Raw genomic sequence first — 9917 nt, 5'->3', positions numbered from 1 at the left:
TTCTTTCTGTTTAAAAATTAGAGTGCACATTTTAATTATGTTTAGAGCCAGTTGTTCTACAGTGGCCTCAGAGGTTCAAATGAGTGTCGTGACCCAGATTGTTCCTCTTGCTATGACCCTGAATGTAATATAAGGTAAACTTAATTTACAGCCCAGGCAGGATATAAATCTTAAGTCAGATTTTACTAGGAGAAGCATGGCGTGACAGTGTAGTATTTTCAGATGAGCTCATAAAGCAGGATAATAGTAGTTCCCTATCTGTCACTCACTCGACGTTGGTGTCGATGTAGTGACACTAGGGGTCACTCTTGGGAGCCCGAGACACCTCTGGTCTTTGATAAAAGGCCAATGAAAATTGGCGAGTGGTATTTGCATGCCACTCCCCCGAACATACGGGTATAAAAGGAGCTGGTATGCAACCACTCATTCAGATTTTCTCTTCGGAGACGAACGGTCATGCTCATTGAGCTGAATACTACTGTTCATTCACCTGCTGGATCTGACGGCGCATTTCAGCGGCTTCTCCCTCCTCTGCACTGGTGCACTGCAGAGAACGCCCCTGGGCGCTTCGGCAGAAAAACTAGAGAGTATATTTTCTGAAAGAGCATTTTTCCCCTCTAAAAGAGTATATATTTCTCTAAAAGAGCGCACACACGGAACGTCTTTTTAAAGACGCGTCTTTTTAAAGATGCTTTTCCGATTGTGTGTTATTCCTGGTTGTGCTCGTTATCTCTCGCCTTCTAACGGTCACGATCACTGTCTTTCGTGTCTGGGCACTGCTCACGCGGAGACAGCGTTCGTGGATGGTCACATTCTCATTGCGAGAATGTGTCCATGGCAACGTTGCGGTCGCGGCTCGCCTTCGTAAGGAAGCGAGCCACCCCAGAGGCTCCCGCCTCGGTCCTTTTACCCACGGGTTTGAGGCCAGCGCGGCTAGCACTGGGGGCGATTTGGGGACCCCAATGGGACCGCCTCCGCCGGGTATCCCCCCGCGGAACTCCCATCCCCCAGCACGCTCGTCTGCCCCGATCGGGCTTCCGGGTGAGTCCGCCGGCTCGTCTCACGGCGAGTTCGACCTCTTATTCGGAGCCCGCGAAAGTGATGAGCTCTCGAGCGCAGCATCGGAGAGCGGGCTCGTCCTGTCGGAAGCCTCGGCTGGGCTCCTCCCTTCGGGGTCGATCGCCCAGTCACAGGCTGACGCGGAGATGACGACATGCTTTCCCGGACAGCCGCGAGCGTCGGTTAGAGTGGATTTCACCGCTCTTCCCTGAACCCTCGCGGCTCTGTGATTGGTTCCTGGGCTCGCGGCGCCGCTCAAAGCCACGCCCCGCCCCGTTCCTTTCTTCCCGGAAGTGCATGAAGAGCTGACAAGATCGCGGGAGGCACCTTTTACTGCCCGGTCCCGATCTTTTCAGCTTCCCCGCTCTCACTACCCTCGATGGTGGGGCGGCCAAGGGTTATTCGGCAATCCCCCGGTGGATAAAGGCGCTCGCGGTGCACCTATGCCCGCAGAGCGCCGCCACCTGGCGTGGGTGCCCAAAGCCCCGTCCAAGGCCTGTAGGTTTACGTTGTCTCTGACGGTCGAAGCCTACGGCGCTGCTGGACAAGCCGCCTCCGCCCTGCACGCCATGGCTCTCCTGCAAGTCTGCCAAGGCGCTAAAGGAACTGCACGAGGGTAGTTCCGCCCCGGGATTGATGCAGGAACTGCGCTCGACGACCGACCTCGCTCTCCGAGCGACGGAGGTCACTGCACGGTCTCCCGGGCGGACGATGGCCACACTAGTGGTCCAGGAGCGCCACCTTTGGCTCAACCTGGTCAAGATGGGTGAGGCCAACAGGACACGATCCCTTGCTGCCCCCATTTTCCAGGCGGGCCTATTCGGCGACACTGTCGAGGACTTTGCCCAGCAGTTCTCGATGGTAGAGCAGTAGATGGGTGCTAGCCGGCTTGTCCTGCCCCGGCGTGGCTCAAGATCCCCCCATCTACTCATCGCCGAGGGCGTCCCCCTGCGGTGACTGCACCGGCTCCGCCGCAGCCCGCCCCTCCGGCCCGGCCCCGGCGTGGAGCCCACCGCAGGAAGCCGACGCCACCCGTCTCACAGCCGGCACCGAAGAACCCACGGAGGTCTTCGAAGCGCCCCTGAGACGGGCGACCCAGGGACAACGAAACCCGCTGCTCTGGAGCTGGTAAGCAGATCTTCTTTTTGTTACCTTTTGCATTTAATTGCGCTGCATGCCCAAGTGGCTGCAGTACTCAAGAGCTCCGCAAGAGTGGTTTCCTTGTTCCCTGGGTCACATATTCGGTGTGTACGGCTGGCATCACGACCACCGTCCACCACTCCATTTGGCAGGTTGGCGCTCCAGCGGCGGTCTCCCGCCCTGAGCGCCCAGCTGTGGCACAAATCTGCCCCCGATGTGACAGTCTCCACGGGTCATGAGGACAGGCCTCTTCCTCCCCCGTCCCAGGCTGTTCCGGGGGTGGTCACAAGGAGCCGGGTAAGTGCTTCGATGTCCTCTGACTCAGCACGGCCACGATGGGGTGTGGCACCTCAGGCTCCGCCCCGCCGCGAGGCCCCACCCGCCGGTACATCCGATGACGTTGTCCCTTTGGTCCCCCTTGCGCGGAACTCGGGTGCATGGCTTGCGCTTTCCAGTCCGTCGCGAGGGCTGGTCCGGACCGTCCGACTCGGCTGCACGATTCACTTCGCTGGGCATCCGCCCAGGTCCAGCGGTGTCCACTTCACCTTGGTGAAAGATGGAAACGCTGCTACCTTGCGCGGAGATCGCTACCCTCCTACGGAAGGACGCGATAGAACCTGTCCCTCCAGCCGAGATGAAGGGGGGTTTTACAGCCCCTACTTCATTGTACCGAAAAAAGGCGGTGGGTTGCGGCCAATCTTGGACCTGCGAGTACTGAACCGGGCCTTACACAGACTCCCGTTCAAGATGCTGACGCAAAGACGCATTCTAGCGAGCGTCCGGCATCAAGATTGGTTCGCGGCGGCAGACCCGAAGGATGCGTACTTTCACGTCTCGATCCTTCCTCGACACAGACCCTTCCTGCGGTTTGCGTTTGAGGGTCAGGCGTATCGGTACAAGTCCTCCCTTTCGGCCTGTCCCTGTCTCCTCGCGTCTTTACGAAGATCGCAGAGGCTGCCCTTGCCCCGTTAAGGGAGGTGGGCATTCGCATTCTCAACTATCTCGACGACTGGCTAATCCTAGCTCACTCTCGAGACGGGTTATGCGCACACAGGGACCTGGTGCTCTCACACCTCAGCCGACTAGGGCTTCGGGTCAGCTGGGAAAAGAGCAAGCTCCTCCCGGTTCAGAGCATCTCTTTTCTCGGTTTGGAGTTGGACTCAAGTCTCCTTGACGGCGCACCTTATGAACGAGCGCGCCCAGTCGGTGCTGGCCTGTTTGAAGGCGTTCAAACAGAAAACAGCGGTTCCACTGAAACATTTTCAGAGGCTCCTGGGGCATATGGCGTCCTCGGCGGTGGCCACCCCGCTCGGGTTGATGCATATGAGGCCGCTTCAGCACTGGCTCCAGACTCGAGTCCCGAGACGGGCATGGCGCCACGGGACACACCGCGTGGCCATTACACCGGTCTGTCACCGTCTTTTCAGCCCTTGGACCGACCTCTCGTTTCTACGAGCAGGTGTTCCTCTAGAACTGGTCTCCAGGCGCATCGTGGTCACGACAGACGCCTCCAAGACGGGCTGGGGCGCTGTTTGCAACGGGCACGCAGCCACCGGCCTCTGGACGGGTCCGCGGCTGCGTTGGCACATCAACTGCCTCGAGTTACTGGCAATTCTGCTCGCCCTGCAGAGGTTCCGGCCGTTGATCCAGGGCAAGCACGTGCTAGTTCGGACAGACAGCACGGCAGCGGTAGCATATGTCAACCGCCAAGGCGGTCTGCGCTCCCGCTGTATGTCACAACTCGCCCGCCGTCTCCTCCTCCGGAGTCAGCAGCACCTCAAGTCGCTGCGAGCCACTCATATCCCGGGCAACCTCAACGTTACAGCGGACGCGCTGTCACGGCAGGTTCCCCGCAGGGGAGAGTGGAGACTCCACCTTCAGGTGGTCCAGCTGATTTGGAGTCGATTCAGTCAGGCACAGGTGCACCTGTTCGCCTCCCAAGAATCCTCCCACTGCCCGCTCTGGTACGCCCTCACCGAGGCCTTCCTCGGCATAGACGCGCTGGCACAGCTGGTCCCCTGGCATTCGCAAATATGCGTTTTCCCCAGTGAGCCTGCTCGCACAGACCCTGTGCAAGGTCAGGGAGGGCGAGGAGAAGGTCGTCCTGGTAAGCACCCTACTGGCCCGCCCAGACGTGGTGCTCGGACCTCACGCTCCTCGTGACAGCTCCCCCCGGGCAAATTCCCCTGAGAAAGGCCCTTCTTTCTCAGGGAAGGGGCACCATTCGGCACCCGCGCCCAGACCTCTGGAATCTCCATGTCTGGCCCCTGGACGGGACGCGGAAGACCTAAGCCGTCTCCCACCTGCGGTGGTAGACACATTCACTCAGGCTAGGGCTCCCTCTACGAGGCGCCTGTATGCCTTTAAGTGGTGTCTGTTCGCTAAGTGGTGTTCTTCCCATCAGGAAGACCCCCAGAGGTGCGCAGTCAGATCAGTGCTTTCCTTCCTGCAAGAGAGGTTGGAAGGGAGGCTGTCCCCTTCCACCTTGAAGGTGTACGTTGCTGCCATAGCAGCACGCCATGACGCAGTCGACGGTGAGTCCTTAGGGAAGCATGATCTGATCATCAGGTTCCTAAGAGGCGCCAGGAGGCTGAATCCCTCCAGGCCACGCCTTGTTCCCTCATCGGACCTCTGTAGTTTTCAGGGTCTACAGAGAGCCCCCTTTGAGTTTTGCAGTCAGCCGGGCTTAAGGCACTCTCCTTGAAGACTGCCCTCCTGACTGCGCTCACTTCCATCAAGAGGGTAGGTGACCTGCAAGCATTCTCTGTCAGCGAAATGTGCCTGGAGTTCGGTCCGGGCTATTCTCACGTGATCCTGAGACCCCCGACCGGGCTATGTGCCCAAGGTTCCCACCACTCCTTTTAGAGACCAGGTGGTGAACCTGCAAGCGCTGCCCCAGGAGGAGGCAGACCCAGCCCTGGCGTTGCTGTGTCCGGTGCGCGCTTTGCGCATCTATTTGGATCGCACGCAGAGCTTTAGACTCTCTGAGCAGCTCTTTGTCTGCTTCGGTGCACAGCGGAAAGGAAGCGCTGTCTCCAAGCAGAGGATCGCCCACTGGCTTGTTGATGCCATATCTATGGCATATCTCGCCCAAGACATGCCGCCCCCGGTAGGGCTACGGGCCCATTCTACCAGGGGTGTGGCGGCTTCTTGGGCTCTGGCCAGAGGTGCCTCTCTAACAGACATTTGTAGAGCAGCGGGCTGGGCAACACCCAACACCTTTGCAAGGTTCTACAACCTCCGGGTGGAACCGGTTTCGTCCCAGGTAGTGGCACGCAACACAAGCGGATAAGCCCGGGATAGCCGGCCGGGTGTATCGCTTGCACATAGCGCCTTCCACCTCCTTTTGAGCTGAAGACGTGCGCTGTTAATTCCCAGTAGTGTTCACAAAGGTTGTTCCCTGGTTGACTTCCTCCGAGCCCTGTGGCAGTCGAGTTTTCGGAGAGACTCGCTGCCGGCCCAGTACACGCGCTAACTAAGAGCCCGGTTCTGGGGTAGGTGCTCCGCATGTGGCGGTTCCCTGTAAGGCTAACCCCATGCGATCTATATCTTCCGCTAGTTCGTTTCCCTACTGGCAAACTGCGTCTTCCTTGGGCAGAGCCCCTCAGTCTCCATGTTGTAGTAACTCCTCCCCCATTGGGTAGGATCTACCTTGAAGGCTCTCCACATGGTTGGAAAGACCATGTGATGTATTCTTCCACTTAAATATCCCCCCTCTCTTGGGGCGAGGTGTGGTCTCCGCGGTGTCCTCCCCTTGGGAGGGACACCCCCCGACTAGACCTGGCGGCCCAGTCGGATAATCCCCCTTCTTTTTTAGGGAGTGGAAAAAGAGAAGGGGAAAGAGGCCATGACTGGGTTAAGCCTGTCTCTATCTCTGGGTAGTCGACTTGTCCCCAAAAAGGGCCGTTCGACACTCATAACTGTGTTGGGGGAGGTTACGTGTCGACCTGGTGTGCTGGCTATGAGGCACACAGCAAGTCTGCCCACCACACACCGCCAGTTCACGTAACACAGTTCAGCCTTGTGGCGTTTTGTATAGGGACCCCTAGTGTCACTACATCGACACCAACGTCGAGTGAGTGACAGATAGGGAACGTCATGGTTACTGGTGTAACCTCCGTTCCCTGATGGAGGGAACGAGACGTTGGTCCCTCCTGCCACAACGCTGAACTACCCGCTGAAATGGCCGGACCTTATATCGGCTCCTCAGCGTAAAACCTGAATGAGTGGTTGCATACCAGCTCCTTTTATACCCGTATGTTCGGGGGAGTGGCATGCAAATACCACTCGCCAATTTTCATTGGCCTTTTATCAAAGACCAGAGGTGTCTCGGGCTCCCAAGAGTGACCCCTAGTGTCACTACATCGACACCAACGTCTCGTTCCCTCCATCAGGGAACGGAGGTTACACCAGTAACCATGACGTTTTTGCCTCTTAAAGGCGATAGATAGATGACCTGGCTGCATTGTTACAAAATTAATGACCGGAGCGGACCACTGCAGCTCTACCGTCCCAAAAATTTCATTTCACAGATTTAGTGATTTTAAAATGCACTTTTTAATTCTTCCATTAACGGTCACATTATTAAAGATTCTGGCCCTGTGACCTGTGGGAACATTTCCTATGATAATTCTAATTTAAACCTTGAAATAAAGTTTAAGGATTTCAAAAAAATATAGAACAAAAAAATATTTTCATAAAACAAATAAGAAATAATTAGGATTTTGCACTATTTCAAGGTCACCAATCTAATAAGCAAATCTATGACATGACTCTTTTTTACGAAAGGCCAGATTTCCTTGCTTTAAAGGGATAGTTCATACAAAAATGAAAATTCTCTCATCATTTACTCACCCCGTGCATCCCAGATGTGTATGACTTTCTTTCTTCTGCTGAATACAAATGAAGATTTTTAGAAGAATATTTCATCTCTGTAGGTCCATACAATACAAGCCAATGGTGACCAAAACTTTTAATCTCAATAAATCACATAAAGGCAGCATAAAAGTAATCCATAAGACTCCATTTGTTTTAATCCATATCTTTTGAAGTGATAAACAGATCAATATTTAAGTCCTTTTTTACTATCAATCTCTATTTTCACTTTCACTTCTACATTCTTCTTCTTTTGTCTTTGGAAATTCGCATTCTTTGTGCATATCGCCACCTACTGGGCAGGGAGGAAAATTTATAGTAAAAATGGACTGAAATTTTGATCTATTTCTCACCCACACCTACCATATCACTTCTGAAAAAATGGATTTTACCACCGAAAATTCACTTGCATTGTGAGGACCTACAGAGATGAAATATTCTTCTAAAAATCTTTGTGTTCTGCTGAAGAAAGAAAGTCATACACATCTGGGATGTCATGAGTGTGAGAAAATAATGAGAACATTTTTTTTTATTTACTTTAATTGAAGCACACAAGATACTATTTGGAAATTAACATTTTACAATTAAAATGTTCACTCAAATTGTTACCTTGACTGTATAATATAGTGTATAATTAATTAATTTATTATTATTATATATATTTATTTTTTAAAGCAAAATTTAGAAGATTTTTCTCAAGTGGACACTTAAATCCCAAGACTTTTAAGGCCAACTGTATTTATTTACCGCATAATGTCACACCTATTTTTAATTTTAAATGCAGAGTTTTGCAAAAATATGTACTTTAGGGTAGGGTTGCACCAGCTGTGCATAAGGTCTCATGTAAGTTGGGACATAAAGTTCACACTAAGGACTTAGTAACTACTAGTTAGTTTGTAACTAAGTCAGTGCTTAATTTGGTTGCACCACCTGTTCTTAAGGCAAAACTTAACTATATTTAGTTTATACGTGGGGTTACGTCCTTCCTAAGATTAATGGTGCAATGCTCAATATTTTGTAGTGCGAAAATTGTGACTTAGTGCCCATTTACGCCACAACTAGGCTAAGATTTAACGTACGTATAGCTGGTGCAACCGGCCCCAGATGCTTTGAATTACATTAAAAGCATTTGAAGCGTGTTCAAAATTGTGAATATAAATCAATGTGATACTAGTTGATGGTTATTGTCACTGGAATATTACCCTCATAATATTAGCTCATCATAAATTGTAGTTATTTTAGGGATTTGACATAGCAAATGCAATGCAATATTAAATATAAATCTGAACATAAATACATCAGAAATGAACAAAGGCCCTATGAACAAGATTTGCAAAAACAAGGGTAAAAAAGCAACATTTGTTCCTCTCCATCTCAGTGGTTTGTCTCTCTGTCAGAAACTCTGGACGTTTTTGGAGGCTTGTCGAGCATGCTGTCAGCGCCTTCCGTTTGATGTTTCCTTGCTTTGACTTCAGAAATCTCAGGATATAAGCGCAGGCTCTGTGTAAGCTTTTCTATGTGGGAAAAGCCATTGATCTGTAGCGGGGGACAAAATGTGATGGTGTTGCAGCTAAACTTATAATTGCATTCTCTGCCGCCCCTATCATAAATGTTTAACTGATTATCAGTGCATAACAGCAAACAAACAGCATGGGTGAATCCTCTGTAACTATCTCGCTACCCTGGATTTCTGTCCCATAAAGAATTTAGCATATCCTTCACAGCCAACCAGCAAACAACTACAAAAATACTTACCCTTTTCTTTCTTTAAAGGAAAGAAGATGAAATATTTTCTCTTTGGTTACTGAGACCTCTCTGTATTTCAAGTGATAGTGACCTAAAAAGGTTGATCAAAGCCTGTTGGAACTCGGAAGCCTGCAGCAAGCAATAAATTGGACCATTCTGTGTTTTCGCACTGACAAATTATTCTCCTGAGTTCTAACATTCTTGGTAGCAACTCAATTAGCTGGAGACAGATGTAGCAAGTATTCAACATTTAATGTTTAATAGATTTTCAATATTTTAACATTCCTAGCCCTAGTTAGAATGGAAATGCTCCATTTCATGAAAATAATAACTATTTGCTTATAATTCCCACATAAACGGCGAGTTTGCGCCGTGTACGTGACAGCATCCTATCTGCCTGAGATGCTTCTCGCTCTGTTTAAATCCCTGCAGGCTATTCTGTCGTGTTGAAGTGGCTCACAGCATCTCTCCTTTCATGTGGCTGTTAAAAGACAATATTTCCTCCTTTATTTTCTCCTTTTTTTGTGGAGGATATACTTTGTCCAGACACCAGTCTTGCTGCTTTAGGCACGAATAAGCAAAAAATGAAAATTTTACTGAAAGATGGATGGAACAAATCTAACAATCGCTGAAAAATCACATTACTTCACATTTGCTGCACTCGGTTGAGGTATGCACATATACATAGCTTTTACAATATTTAGGTTAATCTGAAACACAAAGCAGTTTTCTATTTGTACAACAGTCCAGTCTTCATTGCATTCAAGTATTTAAGGAATAGTTCACCCAAAAATGAAAATTCTGTCATTATTTACTCACACTCATGTCATTCCAAACCCATATGACTTTCTTTCTTATGCGGAACACAAAATGAGAAATTTTAATGAATGTTCCAATCCATCTTTTTAATTCAAAAGCAGTGGATGGAGACTTGCTTTAAAGTTTAAATTTAAGATAAAAGGGGGCCTGGGTAGCTCAACGAGTATTGACGCAGACTACCAGCCCTGGAATCGCGAGTTCGAATCCAGGGCATGTTGAGTGACTCCAGCAAGGTCTCCTAAGCAACCAAATTGGCACGGTTGCTAGGGAGGGTAGAG

The sequence above is a fragment of the Myxocyprinus asiaticus genome, chromosome 48 (genome assembly GCF_019703515.2).
Source record: "Myxocyprinus asiaticus isolate MX2 ecotype Aquarium Trade chromosome 48, UBuf_Myxa_2, whole genome shotgun sequence".
NCBI lineage: Eukaryota > Metazoa > Chordata > Actinopteri > Cypriniformes > Catostomidae > Myxocyprinus > Myxocyprinus asiaticus.
Note: the sequence above shows the minus strand (reverse complement) of the source record.